The sequence below is a fragment of the Jaculus jaculus genome, chromosome 11 (assembly GCF_020740685.1).
Source record: "Jaculus jaculus isolate mJacJac1 chromosome 11, mJacJac1.mat.Y.cur, whole genome shotgun sequence".
Lineage (NCBI taxonomy): Eukaryota > Metazoa > Chordata > Mammalia > Rodentia > Dipodidae > Jaculus > Jaculus jaculus.
In genome coordinates, this window is record NC_059112.1 from 83,597,312 (window position 1) to 83,624,892 (window position 27,581).

Here is a 27,581-nt window from a genome sequence, read left to right on the forward strand (position 1 = left end):
TTTTTCTACATGGTTGGGTATACATTTTGTTTTGTTTTGTTTTGTTTTGTTTTGTTTTTTGAGGTAAGGTCTCACTCTAGCCCAGGCTAACCTGAAATTCACTATGCAGTCTCAGGGTGGCCTCAAACTCTTGGTGATCCTCCTACCTCTGCCTCCCGAGTGCTGGGATTAAAGGCATGTGCCACCATGCCCGGCTCTTGGATGTACTTTTATCATGTTATTATTTTGTGTGCTGGGGAGGATGAGACAGGATCTTATATCTGAGTATAGATCCAAATGTAGACTGAATTTTGGTGCTCAGCTTATATGACTACTAGGCATATAGTAAATTCTGTTTTCTCTTTCCTGTTAAAAGAATTTGTCACTGGGCAAGACCACTTACTGCACAAGCATGAGGACCTGAATTTTATACCCAGCGCCCACATTAAAAAAAGCTACTTGTGGGGCTGGAGAGATGGCTTAGTGGTTAAGCACTTGCCTGTGAAGCCTAAGGACCCCGATTTGAGGCTCAATTCCCCAGGACCCACGTTAGCCAGATGCACAAGGGGGTGCACGCATCTGGAGTTCGTTTGCAGTGGCTGGAAGCCCTGGTGCGCCCATTCTCTCTTTCGCTCTCTGCCTGCCTGCCTGCCCGCCCCTCCCTCCATCCCTCCCCCTCTCTCTCTCTCTGTCACTCTCAAATAAATAAATAAAGCTACTTGTGGCTATACATACCTATAACCCCAGCACCAAGGGGAGCAGAGGGAAGGCTAGGGTTTGCTGGTCAGCCAATCTAACCAAAAAATGGTGCAAACTCCAGGTTCAGTTGAGAAACCCTACTTCAGGGAAATAACACAAAAGAGCAATTCTCTCTCTCTCTCTCTCTCTCTCTCTCTCTCTCTCTCTCTCGCTCTCTCTCGCGCTCTCTCTCTCTCTCGCTCTCTCTCGCGCGCTCTCTCTCTCTCTGTCAATTGCCTAATGCAAAGGAAATGAAAGCCTGTCTCCAAGGGACACAGGGAGGGAGCACATGCTGGAGGGATGCCGGGGGCCGAGATAACAAACTGCCTTGAGGCAGCTGGAGTGCAGAGACCTGCCAGGGGTTGGAGGCCATCCCGGCTATGTACACAGTATCAGACCAGCCAGGATTACACAGCAAAACACTGTCTCTACAAATCAAAACAGGCCTGGGGAGATGGCTTAGCAGTTCAGGCACTTGCCTATGAAGCCTAAGGACCAATTTGATTCTCCAGTACCCATGTAAGAGCCAGTATGTGTCTGCAGTGGAGGCTTTGGTGTGCCCATTCTCTATCTGCCTATTTCTTTCTCTTTTCCCTTATCCCTTAAATAAATAAATATATAAAATATTAAAATCAAAACAGAAAAAAAAACAGTATCTAAAAAAAAGTGATGTGACACTATGGTAGGCAGATCATAAAAAAATCATAGAAGATAGAGACTCAGAATGTCAGTTATCCCGGAAAACATTCTGGGAGTTAACTATTAACAACTTAGAGAAAGGGAAGAAGCAAGAGACCCAACATAGGGTCAAAGACACAGACTATGGAGGAAAATAGTACTTGACAGACTAGAAAGAAGACTATGTCAGTAATTATAAAGACTCACTCAGTTCATCTATCCCTCCCCATGGTTTTCTACTGATGAATAGTAAAAAAAAAGCCGGAAGTACAGTCAAGATAAGTACCTATTCATAAACTTAAGTAATCTTAACTTCTTAAAACCTACAAAAATGTTATTTTGGGCTAGAGAGATGACTTAGCAGTTAAGGCACATGCCTGCAAAGCCTAAGGACCCAGGTTTGATTCCCCAGGACCCACGTAAGCCAGAAGCACACGGTGGCCCATGCATCTGGAGTTCCTTTGCAGTGGCTAGAGGCCCTGGTGCTCCCATTCTCACTCTCTCTCTCTTCCTAATAAACAAATTTATTAATTAAAATCTTTTTAAACTGTTAGTTTTATATTTGCTAAATGTTTCAGGAAACTTTAAATGCTACTTATTTGGGCAATGTAATATTCACTAGAATCAGATGAACACTGGATTTTTTTTTCTTTTGGTTTTTTGAGGTAGGGTCTCACTTTTACTTTAGCCCAAGCTGACTTGGAATTAACTATGTAGCCATTCTTTTTACATACCAGTAGGTCTAATTTATTCTTGAATGCCACTATTTTCTGGAATTTTATCTTCTGTAATCTCCACTGAGAAAAAGAATAATATAAAATATCCCCAAAGGAACATATATAATAAAATTTTACATTTAGTATGCCTTGTTATTAAGTCGTAAACTAATGTCATATATTTTTAGATGAATTTTAACTTACAGTATAACATTAAGATATAAAAATGATGGCCTGTTTATCTGTGCCCTCCTCCTTCAAAACAGATTTAATGTTAAGTTTACTGTTTCATTTCTATTAAGTCATATCCTTTTCAGGTATAGATATAAGAGTAAAGATTTTTAAAAAACAGCCAGACTTACAAGGTTTTAATCCCTACATATGAGAGACAAAAAGTAAAAAGATTTCTATGAATTTAAGGCAGGCCAAAATGAGCTCATCCTGGAATAGAGTTAGACCCTACCTCAAGATTCAACAAGTTTATAGATGAAGACTGGGAAAGGACAAAAAATTACATTTAATCTATACATTGTTGCCAGGCCATGTTGAATTATTTTTCTACTAGGGATGTTAGGAACTAACTATACAAAAGAAACAGATTTAAAAGCATTTTGTAAGGTACATCATTTTTGTTCACTCCCATTTGCCCTGCCTCAGTGTCAGAGTTTCCCCAAAGACAAACAAAATCATGTCATTTCGAACTTATTATAGCTGATGCCTTGTCTTTAACATTACTTAGTGCTATAAAAAAATAATAATTCAGGGCTGTAGAGATGGCTTAGCAGTTAAGGCGCTTACCTATGAAGCCCAAGGACTCATGTTCAACTCTCCAGGTCCCATGTAAGCCAGATGCTTAATATAATGCAGATGCACAGGGTTGCACATGTGCACAAGATGGCACACACCCTGGCATGCCAATTCTCTCACTCTCTCTCTCTAATAAAAATAACAATAATTAAGATAATTACTTAATTTTAAAAATGACAAATTACAAATTTTAAAACTACAGAATTTATTTGGCCTTTGCAATGATCTTTGTGGTTGAGGGTGTATGTATATTGTCTACATGAGTGATATAATAAAACTGACTCATGAGTACTCATATAAATTGTTATGCTGTTCTGTGTTTATGTTTCATGTAATTTGTCCTTATGTATAACTAAAATTTATATCCATTAAATGTTCAAAAATATGTGGATAAGGCTGGAAGGATGGCTTAGTGGTTAAGGTGCTTGCCTGCAAAGCCAAAGGACCCAGGTTCGATTTCCCAGGACCCACATAAGCCGTATGTACAAGGTGGTATATACGTCTAGAGTTCATCTTCAATGGCTGGAGGCCCTAGCACGCCCATATTCTCTCTCTTTCTCTCTTTTTGTGCATCTTTCTCTCTCTCTGTAAAATAAATAAATAAAAATAAAGTATTAAAAAATACATGGACAACCATTAATACTAAAATTGCTAAACTCAGGCTTACAATATATTTAACATAATGTATCTCTAAGGTTTGGGCTTTATGTTTGTTTACGCCTACTACAATTTTTAAGTTACCTCCTAAATATGTATTATGACTTAAATTTTTAACAAATTAAGTAATTTGGGTTTATTAGGAAGAAAGGGAGGGGAGAGGGAGGGAGGGAAGAAGGGAAGAATCAAGTTCTGAAGCTCTGTTTAGGGATAACTGTCACCTCTGCTGCCTAGACCCTAGAAACCTACTTGTATAAATTCTTCCAGAATAACCTTTTATTTGCTTTCTTCCTTCAAGGTCTCAATTCTTTTCTGTGATATAGTCTGCCACTAGTCTTAAGTGATTTCTCTTCTTACATACTCAAGACTTTCTCTACTTAGTTTTCCTTACTTAGCAGGGCGTGGTGGAGCACACCTTTAATCTCAGCACGTGGGAGGCAGAGGTAGGAGAATCTCTGTGAGTTCGAGGCCAGCCTGATATTACATAGCAAATTCCAGGTCAGCCTGGGCTAGAGGGAGAACATCCTTTGAAAAACAAAAACAAAAAAAGTTCTCCTTACTCTTTCCCTCAGCCTATTTCCTCATCCCCACAAACAAAGTTGTCCATATCCACACACCCTGTTTCTGCCCCTCCCGCTCTTGCAATCCATGACACTCTGACTTGTAGCCTGTCTCCTGTGACCAGCCAGGTTAGGCTCATCTATGGCCTAGTTGGCCTCTCTGCAGCCATTTGACAACCTGCTTGTTCTTGAAAGTTTCTTCCCCCTTATCTTCTCAGATTCTTATTTTTTTCTTTATTACAATTGTCCTCACCTATTTTTCCCTTCCTCCTCCTTATTTATTCTGGTTGGTTGTGTTTTTTTTGAAACAGGGTCTCATATATCCCAAATTAGCTTCAAACTTGGTAAGTCCTCCAACTCAGAATCCTTCTGTCTCAGCCTCTAAGTACAAGTGTTATAGGTATGGCCAACACGTCCAGCTCCAGCCTTTGTGTAGGGGTATACGTATTTTGGCTGGTTCTTCCATCTTCAGATATGAAAGTGGGTTGAAATGGTACAAACAGAAAAGGGGGGCAGGGAGATGGGAGAGAGGATCACATTGGTGGTACTGGGGATGGAAAAGAATCAACTGAAATGAAGTATCCATGAAAAGGCTACTTTGTATGCTAATGAAAAAAGAAAGATCATTAGAAATATGTTGGCTTATATTTATGCTTAAATTTAAACAAAATTTTGCAATGAATTATTATATTATTATTATTGCTACAATCTCCGTCATGTTGGTGGTATCTAGGGAGAATTTCTGCTGGCTAGTTCTGTTAAAATCTAAGAGATGTAAATGTTTTTAAGTGCTGTGTGTATTAGTCTGTGTCTGGTAAGTGGCGTGATGCACTACGAGATCTGGCCATTATAGCCACCAGAGAAGCCACTACGATGGTCTGCCTGAGAATTCCTAAAAATAACTGACAAATATACCCACGGCCGCTGCAATTATTGTTGGCATGCCTAATTTAAAATCTGTAGTTTTGAGAATTACAGGAGTTATTATTTGTCTTAGTTTCTTTCTGGCTTGTTCCTCGTCCCTTGAAACACTGGTTATTCAAGGCCTAGCGAAAGTGAAAATACTAAAATGTTAACTGTGAGCTTCCTGTGGTCCGGTGGTTAAGATTCAGTTATTTCAAATAATTCTGGAACCTGAGGCTGACAGTAAAAGAAAGGAAAAACAAAACAAAATAGAACAACAACAACAAAAAAAAACCTATGTGTGTTGCTAGTTTATAAAGACGCAGCAAAAACAATTCACAACAGAGAAAGCATATGTCCTTATCTTTTTTTTTTTTTTGTAGCCCAGGCTGGCCTCAAAGTCCTGAGCCTCCTTCCTCTGCCTCTTCAGCAATTTCCTACTGGTGTGTGATACCACAACCAGCTACCTTTTCATAAATATAACTTGGAACATTTAATTGCCTGTTCAAAAACCTGGTAAGAATACACTACCTTAGCTTATCTAGTTAACTGCTCTTAACTTCTTTTTTTTTAAGCATTTTTATTGGAAGCTTTGAGATTTAAACATATTGCAAATTGGTCATATTCCCACTGGGTTATGTGTCCTTTTGTCCCTTCTTCTTTCTATACTCATGCCCTGTCTGGACTCCATTGAGGACCCTCCTCAATTTGGGTGGCTATTGGTAAACACTGTGGGGTCATCAAAGCATTAGCAGGTTCCTAGAGTCTCACAATATGTCTTCCCACCCAGTGGCTCTTACATTCTTTCCACTAACTTCTTAAAGTCTATGTAAATGGCATATTTTGGCCTATTAAATGTTTCCCAAAAGATTAAAACTGAATACATGATTAAGAGAGATCAATCTTATGAAGCAAGTATTTTGATGTATAGTAAGCATCTAAAATTCTGAAGGAGAGTGTATTTATCTAAATCAGCATTCACTGTCACATTTTTAGTTCAGTTAATGAAATGGCTAATCTTACTCATCAACTCAACAGAATTTAAAATCATCATGGAAACAAACTTCTAGGATTGTCTGTGAGGGGATTTCTAGATTAGGTTAACTGAGATGAGAGGACCCTCTGTAACTGTGCATGGCACCATTCCATGGGTGTAGTACTGAACTGAGTAAAAAGAGAACAAGAGGAGCCGGGCATGGTGGCGCACACCTTTAATCCCAGAACTTGGAAGGCAGAGGTAGGTGGATCGCCGTGAATTCAAGGCCACCCTGAGACTACAGAGTTAATTCCAGGTCAGCCTGGACCAGAGTGAGACCCTACCTCGAAAAACCAAAAAAAAAAAAAAAAAAAAAAAGAGAGAGAGAACAAGAGGGCTGGAGAGATGGCTTAGCAATTAAGGTTTGTTTGCCTGCAAAGCCAAAAGACCTCAGTTCGATTTCCCAGGACCCAGATAAGGCAGATGCACAAGTGGCGCATGCATCTGGAGTTCATTTGCAGTGGCTGGAGGCCCTGGTGCCCCCCCCCCCACAATGTCTGCCTCTTTGCCTCTCTCGCTCTCTCAAATAAATAAATTTTTTAAAAAGAGAGAACAAGGAACTAGCTTCAACATTCACTGTTCTCTACTGTTGGAATGTCATTGTTTACAAGCAACCTGACAGGACATAGAATCACCTGTGGGGTGATTAGGTTAGCCTCTGGGCATGCGTGTAATTAGGTTAATTGAGGTGGGAAGATCCACCATAACTGTGGGCAGAGTCCTGGGCTGGGTGCAGGGGAAAGAGCTGGCTGGGAACCAACATTCTTGCCCTGCTCTGCTTCCGCATGTTGAACTGAATGTGGCCAGCTTCTGCCCTCATGACTTTCCCGCTGCCAAGACGGACCTGACCTGGGACTGTAACCTGAGGTAACCCCTCCCTCCCTTAAACTGAATTTTGCAGGTGTTTTGTCCTAGCAACAAGAAGGTCACTCATACACTGACTGACTGGAGGTCATGTGACCAGCTGCTTCCTGCTCAAGGCATCATGCCTTCCTTCCTGCCTTTCCTTCTCTAAATTGCTTCCTGTCACTTATTTTGTCACAGCAATGGGAAAAGTAGCTAACATAAGTTAGTGACATTGAGGGGTTTTAAAAGATATTTTGTTTGTTTATTTGAGAGAGAGAAAGAGAGAGGCAGATAGAGAGAATGGGCACGCCAGGGCCTTTAGCCACTGTGAACGAACTCCATACACATGTGCCACCTTGTGCGCCTGGCTTTATGTGGGTACTGGGGAATCAAACACAGGTCCTTTGGCTTTGCTGGCAAGTGCCTTCGCCACTGAACCATCTCTCCAGCCCAACCAGGAGATTTCTAAACTGCTTTTTGCTAGGCAGGCTTAAAATATAAATTTAAGGGCTGGAGAGATGGCCCAGCAGCTAAAGGAACGTGACAGTCGCCCTCACATGCAGGGATGAACCTCCAGACCAGACACAGTTATGGGGGGAAGGGAACGTATTTGAAGCTTACAGATTCAGGAGATGTTCTGTAATGGCAGAAGTTGGCCCCCATCACAGGTTCAAGCAGAGAGAAAGCAAGCAACCACCACCAACACCATAACCAAGTACACTCCAGGAATGCCACAATGGCAGAGCTCAAGCACTCTGCATGTCTTTTGTCTGGAAAAAGATCTGTCCCCCAACACACCTTTGGGCTGGACCCTAGGATCTATCCACAGTGGCACCCACTCCAGCCAGGTGGCTGGAGATCTAAATTACAATCTTTAATAAAACTCCTGAGTCGATTGTGGGACATCCATTCAAACCACCGCAAGGTACTTGCTTGCAAAGCCTGATGACCTAGACTCGATTCCCAAGTACCCACATAATGCCAGATGCACAGAGTGGCACACACATCTGTAATTTGTTTGGCAAAGTGGCAGGAAGCCCTGGCATGCTCATACTCATTCTCCCTGTCTGCCTCTTTCTGTCTGTCTCTCTCAAATAAATAAAGATATGTTTTGAAATGAAAACTTAAAACATTAGAAGTTTTATTTTTTTTAATCGAAGGACTAGCTCTATATGGAGACAGTTTTAAACAGTTTCTGAACTTTGAGAATGAACATATGTTTTGTCAAATCTGACATTTATTTTTCCTACTAGAATGGCAGAATTGCTACTCAACATTAATCCATTGCTAAAAGACAATACAGTCTGTTATAAATGATATTACTGCTTTAATACCTCATTTGGTATGTTCATTACAGAATTATTAATATAAAGTCAGTATTGTTGTGGCCAAGAGCTGGTTCCATGGCTAACAGCACGGGCTGTACAAGCAGGAGGACGTGAGCTTATCCCCAACACCCACATAAAACTCCTGGCATGGGCTGGAGAGATGGCTTAGTGGTTAAGCACTTGCCTGTGAAGCCTAAGGACCCCGGTTCGTGGCTCGGTTCCCCAGGTCCCACGTTAGCCAGATGCACAAGGGGGCGCACGCGTCTGGAGTTCGTTTGCAGAGGCTGGAAGCCCTGGCGCGCCCATTCTCTCTCTCTCCCTCTATCTGTCTTTCGCTCTCAAATAAATAAATTAAAAAAAATTAAAAAATAAAAAATAAAAAACTCCTGGCATGGCCATGCATGCTTATAACCCCAACCCTGAGGGGGCAGAAACAGGAGGGTCCCTGGGGTGCTTAGCCAGTCTAACTGAAAATGGCAAGCTCCAAATTCAGTGAGAGGCTCTGTCTCAAAAGAAATAAGGCAGAAGAATGACAGAAAAGGACAACTGATGTCCTCTTCTGGCCTCCACGTGTGTGTAAGCCCATGCACATGCATCTGCATACATGCATAAACCACACACACTACACAATGCACACAATTAACATCAGTATTGTTTACAAGAAAGCAATGTTAGATTCAGAACCGTTATGTTCACTGGATCTTTAGATTAAATACCTTATCAGAAGATTTCCTTTAAAAAAATATATACATTTATTTATTTATTTATGAAAGAGACAGAGAGAGAATGGGTGTGCCAAGACCTCTAGCCACTGCAAATGAACTCCACACTCACGTACCACCTTGTGTATCTGCTTCATATGGGTACTGGGGAATCAAACCTGGCTTTGTAGGCAAGTGCCTTAACCACTAAGCCATCTCTCCAGTCCAGAAGATGTTCTTTTATGATATACGTAAGGTAATGTTGCACACCCATCTGATACAGCCATCATATAATACTATACAAGGAGCCTCTAGAAATATCAGAAGTCTTGCCCATGTTTTATGGTTTTCAGATATGAACACATGCCAACATACATTATTCTTCCTATGACAAAAATCTCTACATTGTCAAACAACAATAGATTTAAAAAATTACCGGGAACTGGGCAAAGTGATACATGCTTCTAATACCAGCAATCAGAAGACAGAGGTAGGAGGATCACAGTGAGCTTAAAGGCCAACCTGCTCTACATAGAAAGCTAGGCCTGCCAGGGCTAGATAGTAAGATCCTGTTTCCAAAAGTCTTCCACATATACTGATACATCTTAAATTTAAAGGCTGACTAACTTCTTAAAATATGATCTTGTTAAGGTGCTCATTATTTCTTGACCTCAGCTACTAACTTGCATTGTAGACAAGACTCTCTACTAACCTGCTGCGCACTGCTTGACAGACCTCCTACCCTAAAATGTGAATCTATCACCTCGGTGCTTGCTGGACTTCCTGTTTCCTGCTGGGGGGAGGAGTATATCTGTTCTAAGGATGCCAGTCAGGTTCCACTCTACATACCAATCTCATTTCTCGACAGTTCACATTTTGTGCTTAAGCTTGCCTTATTTCTTATTGGGTATGATATTTGGTAGTGCCCTTTAGAAACAGGTTAGAACCAGCTCTGGCTGAGGCATAAAAAAAAGGGGGGGGATGCATTTACAGGAAATTGCAAGTCTACTGACATTAGGTCAGGAACTTGACATTAGCCACAGTGGTAAGGTTTTGATCATGGAAATCAGCACCTATGACAAATCAAGCTCCTGGTCGCTGGCAGAGTGGTTTCCCACCACTGCCACGTCTCTCCTTGCTCGCCCATTTCTTCCGGTCAGCATTATTTTTATAGAATAAACCCTTTCTCCCAACACTGAGAATATTCGTGGACCCAAGGTGTCCTCAGGGGGGTGCAGCTGCACAGAACCTACCAGAAAAGCAGCAGACAGAATCAATGAGCACCCTGTCATACTGGTTAGGTATCCATGGAATTCTCTCATAAGGTCATTCGATTGCAGAACCATTCAAGTTGCTTCAAACTGCTCACTCACACATCCAAGAATTTCATCACAGGATACACAGCAAACCTATCACCACTCCATAACAACCAAGGTCAGCAAGAGGGATCCAGCATGCCAACCTTTTCAACCTGAACTGTCCAGGCTGTTCTCTTGCTCACAGCACATGCCTAGGGCCACTACATTTTAGGAAGAGAAAAAGAATATGCTTTTCTTTTTTACTATAACCCAGGAAAATCATTAATTTCCAAACAACCAAAGTATTGGCTGGCTTAGCTCCAAAAGCCTCTGATAGTCTAAAAGATCTATCAGAAAGATCTAGGAAGAGCTGGGGAGATTGCTCAGTGCTTAAAGGCACTTGTTTCACAAGCCTGCCAATTGGAAGTCAGATTCACAGCACCCATGTGAAAGCTGTATGCAAAAGTGGCTCACACATCTATAACCCCAGCACACCCACTGCTGAGTTATGCATATCTCTATGCATATTTCTTGTCTTCTTTTTAAAATATTTTTATTTATTTATTTGAGAGAGAAAGAGGCAGAGAGAGAGAGAGAGAGAGAGAGAGAGAGAGAGAGAGAGAGAGAGAGAATGGGCACACCAGGGCCTCCAGCCACTGCAAATGAACTCCAGATGCATGTGCCCCCTTGTGCCTCTGGCTTACATGGGTCCTGGGGAATTGAACCAAGGTCCTTTGGCTTTACAGGTAAGTACCTTAACCACTAAGCCATCTCTCCAGCCCTCTTGCCTTCTTAAAAACTACACACACACACACACACACACACACACACACACACACACACAATTTGAGAGAGAGAGAAAGATGTGGGAATATATGTGTGTGCACCAGGGCCTCCAGCTGATGCAAACTCCAGATACATGCACCATCTTGTGCATCTGGCTTGGGTGGATCCTGGGGAATTGAACCTGGGTCCTTTGGCTTTGCAGGTGAGTGTCTTAAATGCTAACCCATATCTCTTGCCTTTTATTTAAACCTAAGCCTCATGTTAGGACCACAAAGATGGACCTGGGGCAGGGAAGGTGTCACTGGATCTTTTTATTTGTTCCTCTTCCCAATGTAGCCCTGGAGTAAACCTCCTTCTCTGCTTTTCACATTGGTTTATCTGTTTACCCTGTTGAGGACTGGTTGCCAAGCCTAGCTTGTTATAGCTGCAAGGTGCAGACTCTAACCTACTAGTAACTCTGGTAAAAATAGCTCTTGGGCTGGAGAGATGGCTTAGCAGTTAAGGCACTTGCCTGCAAAGCCAAAGGACCCAGGCTTGATTCCCCAGTACCCATGTAAGCCAGAAGCCCAAGGTGGTGCACGCATCTGGAGTTTGTTTGCAGTGGCTAGAGGCCCTGGCACACCCATTCTCTCTTTCCCTCTCTGAATCTGCCTCTCTCCCTTTCAAACTAAATATTAAAATAATAATAATAATAATAATAATAATAATAATAATAGTTCTTATCCCAGCAGTAAGTAGTCTGTGAGTCCCTCTGGACAAGGTCTGAGTTTGGGGGTCAATTTTTTTTTTCCTGGGGCTGGGGTCATAGTTCAGCAGTAGAATGTATGTCCAGTATAAAGAAGGCCCTGGTTCCATATATGGTACAGAAAGAAATAAAAACTGATTTCCAGCCCATTGGGAACTAATCACAAAAGGCCTTAGTGAGGCTAACCCCATGCTACTAAAAAAAAAAAAAAAAAAAAAAAAAAAAGCCTTTGACTGCTGGACAAGTAGCATTTGTCCTCACTTAAGTGCCCCAAGTAGCAGCTGACTCAACAGGCAGCAAAAAGAATAAGACTCAAACAAAACCTCCCCACCGCCCTTCTGGAACAGGGGTGGAGCCCGCCCCTTCACACCCACCCTCCCCTAGACTTCACAAGTAAGCTCCCAGCACACTCAGCAGGTGGGCTTCGTCCACTCTGTGGAAAGTTCAGGAAGCAGCAAATTAGATGAGCTCTCTGACAAGTAATTTCTCTTTTTAAATATTGGACTTGCTGGATTTTAAAAACTCAACCAGGCTAGCCTTGAACTCACGAGGCATGGCTTCCCCAATGGTGGGATTCAAATTATTCCTTCAATGGAACATGAGGTCTAAATGTGCAGAGCAAATAATGTTTATCTGTGTGTGTGTGTGGATGTGTGTGGATGTATGTGTATCCATATGCATGTGTACATTATGTGTATATGTGTGCATGTATGTGTATTCATGTGCATGTGTATGTGTGTGTGTGTGTAGGCCAAGGGACAGCAACAAGTGTCACCTTCAGGCACACCATCTACCTCTCTTTGTAACAAGATCTCTCATTGGCCAAGAGCTCACTGATTAGGCTAGCTGTCCATAAGTTCTGCCCCCCATGTTGGGGTACAGGTAGCACCTCTACACCCAGCATTTACCTGGGTACTGGGAGCCAAACTCATGTTCCCATGTTTGCCGGGGGCAAGCAGTCTACTGACTGAGCCATCTCCCTAGCCAAGACAAATGATTGCTGAGGGTATCTAGAGCTGTCTGAGGAAGCCAATTTAATGTCACATGATTATGATAAATTAATGCACACTATATATAATTTTTTTGGCCTTGTTTAATGGTCATTTGAACTTTCACTTGCTTGATTCTCTCAAGAACTTGTGAAAGAGGAAGGGTGGGTATTACATTCATTTTATGCTCATTTGAGTCTTAGGGAAGTAGACTGCCTTGTCCAGGATCTTACAGCTAGCTATAAGTAACAAAATGAACACCTGACTCAAAAGTTCACCACCTGCGGGGGACAAGAGAAGGCAGTAGGAGATCAGGATCAAAATACATTATGTGGAAGTATGAAAATTGTCCATGAAAAGTTTTAAAAATATAAACAATTTTTTAAATTTAAAAAAAAAGTCATGTGCATCTGACTCATCACTCTGAAACCAGAAGGGTGTTCAAATCCGTGCAGGAAAGACAGCCAGGCCCAACACACAGGGTCTGCAGCTAGGAGAGCAAAAGGTTTAAAATCGGGGCCGGGAAGTACAGTGAGCTATGAACTAGGTCCCCAGTTCTGTCCCAACAGCAGCATCGTCTCTCTGGCCAGCAGCTCTGCTCAGCAGAGAACAGCCCCTGGGTGCCTACATAAAACAGTGCCCCGGGCTGGAGAGATGGCTTAGCGGTTAAGCGCTTGCCTATGAAGCCTAAGGACCCCGGTTCAAGGCTCGGTTCCCCAGGTCCCACGTTAGCCAGATGCACAAGGAGGCACACGCGTCTGGAGTTCATTTGCAGAGGCTGGAAGCTCTGGCGCGCCCATTCTCTCTCTCTCCCTCTATCTGTCTTTCTTTCTGTGTCTGTCGCTCTCAAATAAATAAATAAATAAAAATTAAAAAAAAAACAGTGCCCCGCCCTGGGTAATCAGCATTACAACAAAAGCTCAAGCCTTCTCAGCCTCAAGGATTTCCATAGCCAGCAGTTTCACTTTGCAGAGGCTCAATCACGGGGTGGCTGGAAGCCCTAGGAGGGAAGATGGCCTGCCAGCCCACAAGCTCAGGAAGGCACACTGGCTGTCCCCATCATCCGAATGACGCCTGAGCGCTGCCGTGTTCACAGTGTACCAGTGTTAGCCACCGCACCCACTCTGAATGCACATTCCTCACTATGGAGACCAGGCTGGCCGCAGACCTGGAGCCGTCCTCCTGCCAGGGCCTGGGTGCTAGGATGACAGGCAAGCTCCAGCATGCCCAGATGCACATTTCTATCCTTGACCCTCTACCGCACCCGGCTCTTTCCAGGTGGTGCTTCGGCACAGAGTTGAGACACAACGGTCTAATCATTTCTAAGTTGTGAACAGTCATCAGGCAGAACTCCAGACGTGTGTCATTTTGTGCATATGGCTTTACATGGGTCCTGAGGAAGCTTATCGGCTAAGCCATCTCCCCAGCCCAATGGTCAGGTGTTTTGTCCTAACAAATACTGACCACTTCCAATCTGACTTTTTCTGCACCTCTCCTTACCTTGGAGTGAGTCTGGTTTGGACGTGACTCCCATGGGAGCCCAAGACTACTGCTGCCGCCCAGAGATAAACGGATCTGGGGGGAGAGGGATGAGATCCCTACATGTCTGCACAGCACCTGGAAGCCTCGACTTCCAAGCTCAGACATCATCTTGGCTTCCCTTCTTTTGTGCAGCAAAACAGGCCTGCCCTTCAGAGGGGTTTTAGGACCCAGCTGGGGTACCAGGTCTCCACAGGGGCCATGCCATAACTTTTTCACCTCACTAACCTGTCAAAAGTTCAGGAACCAAGCGACTAGCAGATAGAGTGGAGGAGATTATGGCAGAAGGAGGTGTGTGACGGGGTGTCAACTCCTGCCTCAACCTCCCGAGTGCCAGGATCGTGCCAGGCCTGGACTGCAGTCTTGGCAGCAAAGCTGGTTAGGTGCCACAGGGCGGGGAAGGGAGATGGCAGGAGATGGTGTGCCAAAGTTTGAAAATGACTTCATAGAGTTCTTGCCAATGCAGTGAGGTGACCGGGCCACCCTCAAAAAGATGCAGAAGCAAAGCTCTATGATAGGTGCCACATCTGGTAACACTCTGGGGAAACAGTATGCCCAGAAGTCCCTGCTTGCCTGGAACTCATGGGTGAATCAGAAGGATACAGAAACCAGTAACTCTAACCCCAGGTTAAAGAGATGGTGACGGGGAAGGGGAAGGAGAAAATAAAAGAGGAAGCAGAGAAGAGGACAAATGATGAGCATCTCCTAGCCAGAAGAGCACGGTCCTGGAAGCCCACAGGAGGCCGAGGTAGGAGGGTTCAAGGCCAACCTCATCTACATAACATTAACAAATCCCAGGTCAGCCAGGGCTACATAGCTAAACCCTTTCTCCAAAACAAAAAATATCCCCACTCTGAGGTGTCTGGCACACAGAAGCAAAAAGGCCAGAAATGAAATAAAATTAAAAAAAAACAACTAAAAATATTTTTTTAAAAAAATATCTAGCCTCAGCTGGGGAAATGGCTTAGCGGTTAAGGCATTTGCCTGCAGAAGCTTATGGACCCCAGTTCAATTCCCCAGGACCCACATAAGCCAGATGCACAAGAGGGCACATGCATCTGGAGTTTGTTTGCAGTGGCTAGAGGCCCTGGCATGCCCATTCTCTTTCTCTCTATCTGCCTCTTCCTCTCTCTCTCTCTCAAATAAATATATAAAATATTTTTTTTAAAAAAATCTAGCCCAGTATAGTGGCTCATACCTTTAATCCCAGCACTCGGGAGGCAGAGGTAGGAGGATCACCATGAGTTCAAGGCTGCCCTGGGAGTACATAGTGAGTTCCAGGTCAGCCTGGACTACAATGAGACCCTCTCCTCAAACAAACAAACAAACAAAAAATACAGGGGGGCTGGGGAGATGGCTCAATGGTTAATAGTACTCACTTGTAAATCCTGCTGACCTGGGTTTGATTCCCCAGTACCCATGGAAAAGCCAGATGCAAAAAGCAGTACATGGGGGCTGGAGAGATGGCTTAGCGGTTAAGCGCTTGCCTGTGAACCCTAAGGACCCTGGTCCGAGGCTGGATTTTCCAGGACCCACATTAGCCAGATGCACAAGGGGGCGCACGTGTCTGGAATTTGTTTGCAGTGGCTGGAAGCCCTGTTGCACCCATTCTGTCTCTCTCTCCCCCCCATCTGCCTCTTTCTCTCTCTGTCACTCTCAAATAAATAAATAAAAATGAACAACAACAACAAAAAAAGCAGTACATGGGGTAGAAAGATGGCTTAGCAGTTAAGGCACTTGCCTGCAAAGCCAAAGGACCCAGGTTTGATTACCCTGTACCCACATAAGCCAGACGCACAAGGTGCATGCGTCTGGAATTCGTTTGCAGTGGCTGGGGGCCCTGGTGCACCCATTCTCATTCTTTCTTTCTTTCTCTCTCTCTCTGCCTCTATCTCTCTCAAATAAATAGATATATTTTTTTTAAGTTTTCAAAAAAGCAATGCATGCATTTTGAGTTCATTTGCAGTGGAGAACAGTCCAAGCATGTCAATTCTTTCCCTCCCCGTCTCTCTTGAATAAATAAGTAAAGAGATACAGGATGTATCAAATTCTCTAAAGCATGTGCAGGTTGATCCTCATGAAGTCTTTTTGGTCCTGGATATTTTACAGTATGCAAGAATTATTAGAATTCTTCACTGAAATGAATATGTTTTGGAAAAAAAGATACTTAAAGAGCCAATCTAAGCATGTGCTTCCCTTCCCTCCTCAGCCCTCCCTCCCTCGGGCCGCAGTTAAGAAGTGGAGTCTCCTTAGCTGGGCCTCCGTATTTCCCCACTGTAATGTGACAAGTGAGTATAAAAGGACAAAGCTGTGTCTTGAAGACAGACACATATAGAAATTAGGGATTTTCAAAAGCCATATCAAGGGCTGGGGAGATGGTTCAGTGGTTTAAAGCACTTGCTTGCAGAGCTTGCTGGCCCAGGTTCGATTTCTCAGTATACACATAAAACCAGATGGACAGAAAGTGGTGCATGCATCTAGTTTGCTTACAGCAGCAAGAGGCCCAAGCCCCATTCTCTCTCTTCCCCCCATCTCTCTCTGTTTGCAAATGGATAAGAAAAAAAATTAACAACACATCAGATATAAAGCCTCTACTCTGTGGGCTTTGGAGTACGTGGGACCCAGTGAACTAAAAGAAACACAAACAGGGCTAGAGACAGTTCAGTGGTGAAATGTGCTTCCTGCACAAGCATGTGGGCCTCATACCACCAGAGTCTGAATCTCCAGATCCCACATAAACAGCTGGGGGGTGGCCATATGTGCCTGTAACCCCAACTCCTGCAGGAAGCAGAGATCAGAGGTTCCTCAGAGCCCAGCCAGCTCCTGAACCAGTAGAGACTCGAGCCCAAAACAAGACCAGGCACGAGAGCAATGACCAATGTTCCACTCCAGCCACCAAGCTTAGCTTATGAAGTGCCACACCATACCAACCACAGCCACACATGCACACGGACAAAAATTAAATATTAAAATGCCTATAATCCCAGCACTTGGGAGGGGGAGGTAGAAGGATCACTGTAAATTCCAGGCCAGCATGGGCTAAACTGAGACTCTGACTGAAAAAAACAAAAACAAAAAAAGAAACACAAACATAAAGTGTTTATTGCAATTTTCTCCTCTCACTTGATGAGTCATAAAGTGACTGGGTATATATATATTAACTAAATAAGATGACTAAGCATTTATGTGCACACACATATTTTCTTTTTCTGGTAAAGCTTTGCAGCTGTGGTAAAGTTTATTTTGATTTGTTTGTTCTTGCTTTTTTGAGACTTGGCCTTGCTTTGTGGCAGTGAAGAAGAAATTTTAAAGAAAAGAGAGGACAATGGAGTATATGGGGCATGAAAGCAGAAGAAGGAACATTTAGGGAAGGAAGGGAACCAGCAAGAGGGGGCAGGGAATAGGGGAGAGTGGTGGGAAAGAGGATGAATAAGGATAAAAATACTATAATGAAGCTCATAACTTTACATGATACTATAAAAATACAATTTTTAAAAAGTCAGGCATAGAGGCTGATACCTGTCTTCCCTGTAATGGGGATGCTGAGGCAGGTGGATTGATCCTGAGTTTGAAGAAAGCCTAAAAGACATATAGTGACATCCTGTCTCAAAAAGGATGGGGGGGGGGTAGGAGAGATGGCTTAGTGGTCAAGGCACTTGCCTGCAAAGCCTAAGGACCCAAGTTCAATTCCCCAGAACCCACCTAAGCCAGCTGCACAAGGTGACGCATGTATCCAGAGTTTGTCTGCAGTGGCTAGAGGCCCTTGCACCCCCATTCTGTCTCTCCCAAATAAATAAGTTTTAAAAAGGAACAGGAATGTGTCTTCTTTGGATGCATTTTTTTAAAAGGGAGGGAGGGACTGTAGAGATGGTGCAACAGTTAAAGTTGCTTGCTTACAAAGCCTAAAGGCCCGAGTCTGATTCCCCAGTACCCATCCATGTAAAGACAAATACACAAACAGGCACATATGTATGGAGTTTGTTTGCAGTGGCAGGAGGTCCTGGCAAGTCTATCCATTCTCTTTCCTTATGAATGAATGAATAAGTCAACAATGGGCTGGGGATGCAGCTCAGTGGTAAAGTGCTGGCTAGCATGCACAAGTCCTTGGGTTTGAATCCTACCATGGTAGGGGGAGGAGAGAATGATATACAAGCTTTGCTTGAAGAGCAGTGGACCAGTTTTTAAACACAGTGTTTTGGCTGTAAGCATTTCCAGAACAGCCATAAGGGGAATGGACAATGATGGTGAGAATTAAATCATAATATCATATTGCTTTCACACAGGAGAAATGACAAGCCTCTCTTACCTATCTCCTTTACTGGAAACAAACAGCCCATTCCCAGTTCTCAAACATGGTCAGGCCTAAAAAGTCTAAAAGGAGAAGAGAATGAGTGAGGGAATGAAAGAGGGTAAGGACAGGAAGAAAAACAAGATATCGTGGTTTTTCTCATATATGGCATGTAGATACAAATATATGTATATGTGTGCATACTTTTACATCATATATAGACATCCATGTACATAGAGACATATGTATATGACATGAAAGTAGAAGGGGACAATGTGGTGACAGGAAGGAAAGCAATGAGACAGTGGAGGGACAGGGAGGGGTGAATATGAACAAAGTATAAATATGTATGAGGGGCTGGAGAGATGGCTTAGCAGTTTAGGCATTTGCCTATGGAACCTGATGGCCCACATTTGATTCTCCAGTACACACATAAAGCCAGATACAGAGGGTGGCACATACATCTGGAGTTCATTTGCAATGGCTAGATGCCCTGGCATGCCCATTCACTCTCTACCTCTCTCCTGTTTGTCTCTCTCTCTCTCTCTCTCTCTCTCTCTCTCTCCCTGTTTGCAAATAAATAATAAACTTTAAGTATGAATGAAAATGCCATAATGAAGACCATTATAATATGCCAACTAAAAAATTAAGTAGTAAAGCCAAGTATGGGAACAAAAGGCCTGCCATCCCAGCACTCAGGAGGTGGAGACAGGAGGATTAGGAGCTCAAGGTCATCCTCAGCTACGCAGCAAGTTCAAGGCCAGGCAGTCTCAATATCTTCCTCCCCCAAGTAATAAAGTTATTCAATAAATACTTGCTAACTACACAAAACATGTAAGGAATGTTTACTGTTAAGTCAATGAGATCATAGAGTCATGTGTTTAGGGACCAGGGAGACTAATGAAATGAGAAAAACAGGTAAAAAGAGGCAGTGGGTAGAGTTGGAGCAATGAGAGAAATCATGCCGCAGACAAGCAGAAGCTACATTTCAGCCCAGGTTTCCACATGAAATTCTGGCCCAGTGCCTCCCGACGATGGTTTCCTAAAGAGAAACAGGAAGCCAACACCTCGTTTGAAATTCCTAGAACTTTCAGTGTTGGCAAAGAATTTTAAAATGTTTGATATACGGTGCGGGGTCAGTCACCGGCTCTGAGCCCAGTTAATGGGAAGTCCAATAACACTTGTTCATGAAAAGGACGTGCATAATTAACAGTGTTTAACACTCAACCTTGAACAATGGCAAAGAGACCAAGACACAAAACTAGAATTATTGTCCTGGTTTTATTTTTAATATTTTTTTAATTTTTTTAATTTATTTATTTGAGAGCGACAGATACAGAGAGAAAGACAGATAGAGGGAGAGAGAGAGAATGGGCGCGCCAGGGCTTCCAGCCTCTGCAAACGAACTCCAGACGCGTGCGCCCCCTTGTGCATCTGGCTAACGTGGGACCTGGGGAACCAAGCCTCGAACCGGGGTCCTTAGGCTTCACAGGCAAGTGCTTAACCGCTAAACCATCTCTCCAGCCTCGTGGGTTTCATTTTACCTCAGTGGTTGTTACTGTTCTGTTTGGTTTTTGATTTTGTGTTTCAATTTTATTTTTGAGACACATGTTCTATGTGTCTGAACAGCAGCATTGCAGATAAGCAACAGGTGAGATAGCATTTAGGCTGCTTGGACCTTCTGTACAGAGAGATACATTTTATATCTTCTCTTGTCTATTTTGATTTTGAGGTTTCATGTATCCCAGGCCAGCCTACATAGCCCAGGATGACCTTAAACGTATGATCCTCTGGCCTCTACTTCCGCATGCTGCAGTTGCAGGAACGTGCCACCACTGTCTCACATTTCAAAGCAGGCATCCAAGCACCCTGCTACTGAGGAACATGGACACAGAGGTGAAGGGGACTAACGCAGAGGTTCACTGACTTGTTTAATTTTTTATTTATTTAGTTGCAAGCAGAGAGAGACCGGCGAGAGAAGAGAGACCGGCAGAGAGAATGGGCATGCCAGGGCCTCCAGCCATTGCAAATGAACTCCCGATGCATGTGCCCCTTTGTGCACCTGGCTTTATGTGGGTACTAGGGAATTGAACCAGGTGGTTACGCTTGGCAGGCAAGCGCCTTAACCGCAGAGCCATCTCTCTGCCCCCTGATTCACTTGTTTAAAATTGCTCTCTGAGGGCTGCAGGATGTCTTAGCAATTAAGGCACTTGCCTGCCAAACCTGACAACCTGGGTTCGGCTCTCCAGTACCCAGGAAAAAGCCAGATGCACAAAGTGGTACATGCAACTGGAGATCATCCGCAGTAGCTATAGAGGCCCTGGGGTACCCATTTTCATTCTCTCTCTCTCTCTCTCTCTCTCTCTCTCTCTCTCTCTCTCTCTCTCTCTCTGCTTGCAACTCTCCGAAACATTTGTAGCCATTCTTGGGAATCACAAAATGGGAACAAAGCTTAATGCTCTGTGATAATCATTCAATGAGAGTTTGGAGAGAAGATATAAAATGTATCTCTCTGCACAGAAGATCCAAGCAGCCTGAACGCTATCCCATCTGTCGCTTACCCACAATGCTGCTGTTCAGACACACGGAACATCCAGAGGAAGACTATAATGTGAGGTGCCTGGTACGGATGAAGCTAAACAGCGCTGCCTCCAACCCCTGTCCTTGAGACTGGCGGAGGGCTAACCGTGTACCTGTGCACACACACTCTTCTGAATCTTTCTGCCTGGGCTCTCATGTTTTGCCTTCCACATGTGGGCGTATGTTATATGCCTTCCACATGTCGGTGTATGTTATATGCCTTCTGATGAGAGCAAGGTAGTGGTGTTATCACTACAATGACCCTTTCGACAACAGGAATTATATAGGGACTTCTTAGCCTCTCAATGAGTTATTCTTTCAGGAAATGCTTACTTTGAGCCAGGGACTTTCAGAAGCTGGCTACCCAGGAGGACTGCGCACAGACACATTCCTGCCCCTTTACAGCCAGACTAGGGTGGCAGAATTGCACGGAGAGACAACAAAGCTGAGCATGGCGGCTCACTCCTGTAACCTTGGCACTTGGCTAGAAAGTGAGATGCTGGTACATCCCTCTGATGTACATGCAGCAGGTCTTGGCTCAAGCAAGACACCACTGCCACCAACAACCAGACTGTTACTTATTTATTCATTTTTTGAGGCAAGTACAAACAAACTGATCATTTTTTATGAGACAGAGAGAGAACAAGAGAAAGAGAGAGAAAGAGAATTGGTACACCAGAGCCTCCAGCTACTGTAATCGAACTCCAGAAACATGCACCACCTTGTGCACATGTGCAACTTTGTGCATGCATCACTTTGTGCATGTGGCTTACGTGGGATCTGGGGAGTCGAACACAGGTCCTTAGGCTTCACAGGCAAGTGCCGTAACTACTAAACCATCTCTCCAGCCCAGTTCTGCCTGTTTGAAACTTTAAGCACAGAATGACTTCCAGAAGCAATGCATTAGGGACACAGGAGGAAACATCAACTTCCTGTTTTTGTTGAAGACACAAAGCTACTAAAAACCAAACAACAGTAAAGCACACTGTTTTTGATCAAATTATATTATATTATTGTCACCAAAATTAGCATGCTATTCTATAGGTTTGCAAAGGAACTGCTTTTGTGTGTATGTTTGTGTGTGTTGTGTCTATGTAGGCGTTTAAGTGCTGACAATCTAGCCTTTGGTCTTGGGCACACTAGGCAAGAGCTCTACCATTAAGTTAGTCCTATAAGAAAGCATCTTTTAGCTGGGTGTGGTGGGGCACACTTTTAATCCCAGCACTTGGGAGGCAGAGGTAGGAGGATTGCCATGAGTTCAAAGCCACCCTGAGACTACAGAGTTAATTCCAGGTCAGCCTGGACCACAGTGAGACTCTACCTCGAACCCCTCCCCCCAAAAAAGCATCTTTTAAATATTTTTTAGTTTATTTATTTATTTATTTGAGAGCAGCAGACAGAGAGAAAGAGGCAGAGAGAGAGACAGAATGGGCATTCCAGGGCCTCCAGCCACTGCAAATGAACTCCAGATGCATGCGCCCCATTGTGCACCTGGCTTATGGGGGTCCTGGGGAATCAAGCCTCGAACTGGGGTCCTTGGGCTTCACAGGTAAGCGTTTAACCACTAAACCAACTCTCCAGCCCGAAAACATCATTTTTTCTTTAATTTTTTTTAAATTTTTTATTTATTTATTTGAGAGTGACAGACACAGAGAGAAAGACAGATAGAGGGAGAGAGAGAGAATGGGCGCGCCAGGGCTTCCAGCCTCTGCAAACGAACTCTAGATGCGGGCGCCCCCTTGTGCATCTGGCTAACGTGGGACCTGGGGAACCGAGCCTCGAACCGGGGTCCTTAGGCTTCACAGGCAAGCGCTTAACCGCTAAGCCATCTCTCCAGCCCTGAAAACATCTTTTTAATAAGTAGCTTATTTAACCAAGTAATACCTTCTCTTGAAAAATACACTTTGTGTGCTTGTATAATCTTCCCATTAACTTATAGAAAATGACCCCAAGGACATAATTTTTTTTTTTTGTAGGTTTTTGTTTGTTTGTTTTGAGGTAGAGTCTCACTCTAGCCTGGACTGACCTGGAATTCACTATGTAGACTCAGGCTGTCCTCAAACTCATTGATCCTCCTACCTCAGTCTCCCAAGTGCTGGGATTTAAAGGCATGTACCACTACCACACCTGGCAGATTTTTCTTTTCTTTTTTTAATTACTATTAGCTATTTGCATATTTGAGAGAGAAAGAAAGAGAGAATGGGCACACCATGGCCTCTAGCCACTGCAAATGAACTCCAGACACATGTCACCTTGTGCATTTGGCTGACGTGGTTTCTGAGGAATCGACCTGGGTCCTTAGGCTTCACAGGCAAGCGCCTTAACTGCTAAGCCACCACTTCAGCCCTAGAGGATTTCTCTTAATAGGAAACACTTCATAGGTTTGTGTTTCCTCCTTGCTTAGCAGCTTTCCTAATCTCAGTATCATTCCTGGTTTAGTGTATGATATGGCAAGACTCAGTGGGTCATGTCTGTATTCCCAACTACTTAGGAAGCTAAGGCAGGAAGATCCAAAGTTCAAGGCCTGTAAGGGTTATAGAACAAGTTTAAGACCAGCCTGGGCAATTTAGCAAAACCTGCACCAAAATAAAATGTAAGCCAGGCGTGGTAGCTCATGACTTTAATCCCAGCACTTAAGAGGCTGAAGCTGGAGAACTGCTAGTCTGAAATCAGCCTGGGCTACAGAGAGTTTCAGGTCAGCTGGGCTAGAGTGAGACCCTGCCTCAATCAATAAGTGAACAGAGGGCAGGAGAGATGGCTTAGCAGTTAAGACATTTGCCTGCAAAAACAAAGGACCCAGGTTCAATTCCTCAGGACCCATGTAAGCTAGATGTACATGCATCTGGAGTTCATTTGCAATGGCTGGATGCCCTGGCATGCCCATTCTTTCTTTCTCTCTCTCTCTCTCTCTCTCTCTCTCTCTCTCTCTCTCTCTCTCACTCTCTCTCTCTCTGTCTCTCTCAAATAAATAAATAAATAAATAAATAAATAAACAGAAAGTAAAAACAGGTCTGGGGATACGGCTTAGTAGTAGAGTGTATGCCTTGCATGCACAAGACCCTTGGTTCAATCTCCAGTACAGAAAAAGAAAAGTATGTGATTTTCCCAATAGTATGCTTTCATAAAGACAGGAAACATGTTAACATATCCAGAGAAATTGAAAACCAGTGCCTAACAGGTTCCTTTTCTAGGCATAACCAAAAATAATGTTCTTTTAATCCAAGACATAATTTCATTTAAGTGAGCAGTTCTAACTAGATATGTAGGAATGGCAACTTTGGGTCAGTAGCAGCACCTTTAACTTCTAAGATCTAATCTAGTAAATGGAGTGACCTATAAAATACTGACCAGAGCAAAAGAATAGTATGAGGAGCTGGGGGGGGGGGGGAGATTAGCAGTTAAACACACTTACTTGCAGAGCTTGACAGCCCGGGTTCAATTCTCCAGTACCCACATAAAGCCAGATGCTCAAAGTGACACGTGCATCTAGACTTCATTTACAGTGGCATGAGGCCCTAGCATGCCCATACTCACTCACTCACTCACTCACTCACTCACATACATTGCAAATAATAAAAATATTCTTTAAAAGTAAAGTATGGCCAGGCATGGTGGTGCACGCCTTTAATCCCAGCACTCGGGAGGCAGAGGTAGGAGGATCGCCGAGAGTTCGAGGCCACCCTGAGACTCCATAGTGAATTCCAGGTCAGCCTGGGCTAGAGTGAGTCCCTACCCAGAAAAAACAAAGAAGAAAAAGAAAAAGAAAAAAAAAAGTAAGTACAAATATTTAATTCCACGCCAGCCTGGGCCAGAGTGAGCCCCTGCCTTAAAAAAAAAAAAAAAAAAGAAGAAGAAGAAAAAGGAACATGATTCAGAGAAACAGGGAGCCTGGCTGTGAGGACTTCTAAACGGGTGCATAACCCTGCGCTGCTTCCTTGACGCCGCCCTTGCTGTCTTCCAGGCAGTCACAGAAAGGGAAAGGGTCACTTGCTCTCCTCTGTCACAGGGCCGCTCGCCTGCAGAAACTGTTTCCACCCGTTGCACTAGGGCCGGGTAAGAAGATGAGAGGACAGCTGGGCGCTGGTCTACTTCAGAAACAACATCAGAACGTGCTGCGTCTTCCTCTTAGCCTCACGGATACGCGTCTTTACTTCTCTCGGCCATCCAACCGCTCTCTCTAAAGCCCTTTTGCCAGGGTTGCCATCAGCTTCGTGAGGCCACACTGGGGAGCCGCTGCCCTGCTGGACGAGAAGCTTCAGAAGGCTCTGCTGTCCACATCCTCCTTTAGCTTGGTGCATCTTGAGAAAAGCATGAACGCAGGCCTTCAGTTTTTCACACTTAAACAATTGTATCCTTGCTCATTTCAAAATTTTACCAGGAAGAGTAGGTTTTTGCCAAATCTTTTGAACATTTAAGAAAGACACTGTGCTGGAGAGATGGCTTAGTGGTTAAGGCATTTGCCTGCAAAGCCAAAGGACCCAAGTTTGATTCCCCAGGACCCATGTAAGCCAGATGCATAAGATGGCACATGCGTTTGGTGTTCATTTATAGTGGCTGAAAGACTGGCATGCCCATTCTCTCTCTCTCTCTCTCTCTCTCTCTCTCCATCTTTCCTTCTCTCAAATAAATAATTTTTTTTTAAAAAAAAAAAGATACCACAAGTGCTTTTACTTTCATCCCAATTAACAATAATGACTTCAAGATCATCCTTTATATCACTTTATACACATCAGAGACATCTGGAATGCTTCAAAAGTACCTGAAATAACTAATTATCACTAATATATTGATAGAATGACATTCAGTTTGATAGAGCTCTTCTGCAACTTGCCAACTAAGATAACTGCTTGGAAGGAATTGGGCTTGAATTTCTACAACACTTAGAAGACTTAGGTGTCCCTCCACAGTTAATGCCCGACTCGGGCATGTTGGAGATATCCAGGAGTGATCCTGTAGACAGGGAATGCTCAGCTGATGATGTTTACAGGGAGGGAAAGGAGAGAAGTCTGTCTCTCTTGACAGCTGAGAAAGTGCCTTTTGTGATTGCTACTTGGGGTGCTTAGAAAAAGCAGTGACCCCAACTTCTTGTGCGCATGAGTCTTGGCCTTCTCATACAGACACATGGTCATACAGACACAAGGTTTCTCCAGCACAAGCATTCATGTGAATGCCTCCCCAGAACCACTCTCTTTCTCTTCTTAATATTTTATTATTTATCTATTTATTTATTTAAGAGACAGAGAGACAGAATGGGTATACCAGAGCCTCTAGCCACGGCAAGTAAACTCCAGACCGATGTGCCACCTTGTGCATCTGGCTTTATGTGGGTACTGGGCAATCAAACCCTGGTCCTTAGGAATTGCAGGCAAGTGCCTTAGCCACTGAACCATCTCTCCACTGGCTTCCCCAGAACCACTCTTGCTTAACAACATAAAGATTCTTTGGGGGTTCAAATGGAAGTTCTTTCACTGTATTCTCTTCTACTATAAGGTGAGTGCACCTTGCATCTCCAACTGATAAGTAGTGACCTCCCTGTATTTCAGTATGTCTTCCATACTGGATTTTTCTTCATCTTAAAATCCCAAGAAACTTACAGTGCAACTGTGAAATGGAGGAACTTTAAATTCATTTCTAAAGTCATCAATAATATACCAAAGTCCTGCTCACTCTGTCTTTCCCATGCTTTGTAAATCCACTCTGGTTTCATGACTAGAGTGCTAACGATCACAGCAACCTTGGATTTTTCTCCTTGTGTCCATGAAACATAACTTTCAAGTTGAAGTCTTTTATTCAAGTAACTCTACCCATATGATGAACCAATGTCATCAATTTAACTAGTTCTTCTTTCTTCCTGAACCTGGCAAAGCACAATACTAGACTCATCCTACCTTATAATAATAGAGCAGGAGGTGTGAAAATGGCATAGGCTCTTCTATGCCCGGGTGAATATAACTGGAGGTCCAGTAACTCTACAGCCCGCCTTGTGTAAGTCATCCAAGACAGGATACAAACACAATCTCAAACTCTGGGGAATCCAAACCAAATTCAAGTTCTTGTATTGAGTCCGTCTCAACTTTTCACATGAATAACACCTTTTATTAATCTCCCCTCTGACTTCCCAGGGACTTCCGTTGTTGGAACAGGCTTTAAAGGCTTCCGGAAGTTCTTGTTTTACAGCTGCTTGAGCTACTGCCACTCCAGTCTCAACTTGAGGCATTTCTTCTTCAACATTTGAAGCAGATCCAATATACATGTTTTTCTTGGAGTTTCAGTAAATAGACGAGTCCGCCAAGTCTCCCAGCAGCAGATGCTCAAACACTGCTACCCACCATTGTTGTACCAGTCGATGTTGGCATGCTCAACAACAAAAACACTCCTGGGAGGCGCTCCTGCTGAGGCTCCAAGCC

General features: G+C 43.6%; 1 protein-coding gene and 1 pseudogene across 2 annotated transcripts in view; both read right to left on the bottom strand.

The window, feature by feature from the left end:
* Nceh1 (neutral cholesterol ester hydrolase 1) overlaps window positions 1–27,581 on the bottom strand; it is an 89,560-nt gene that overhangs the window by 39,012 nt on the left and 22,967 nt on the right. The gene's annotated exons all lie outside the window — the stretch shown is intronic.
* Window positions 1–27,581, bottom strand: part of LOC101613580 — a 29,393-nt pseudogene that overhangs the window by 1,783 nt on the left and 29 nt on the right.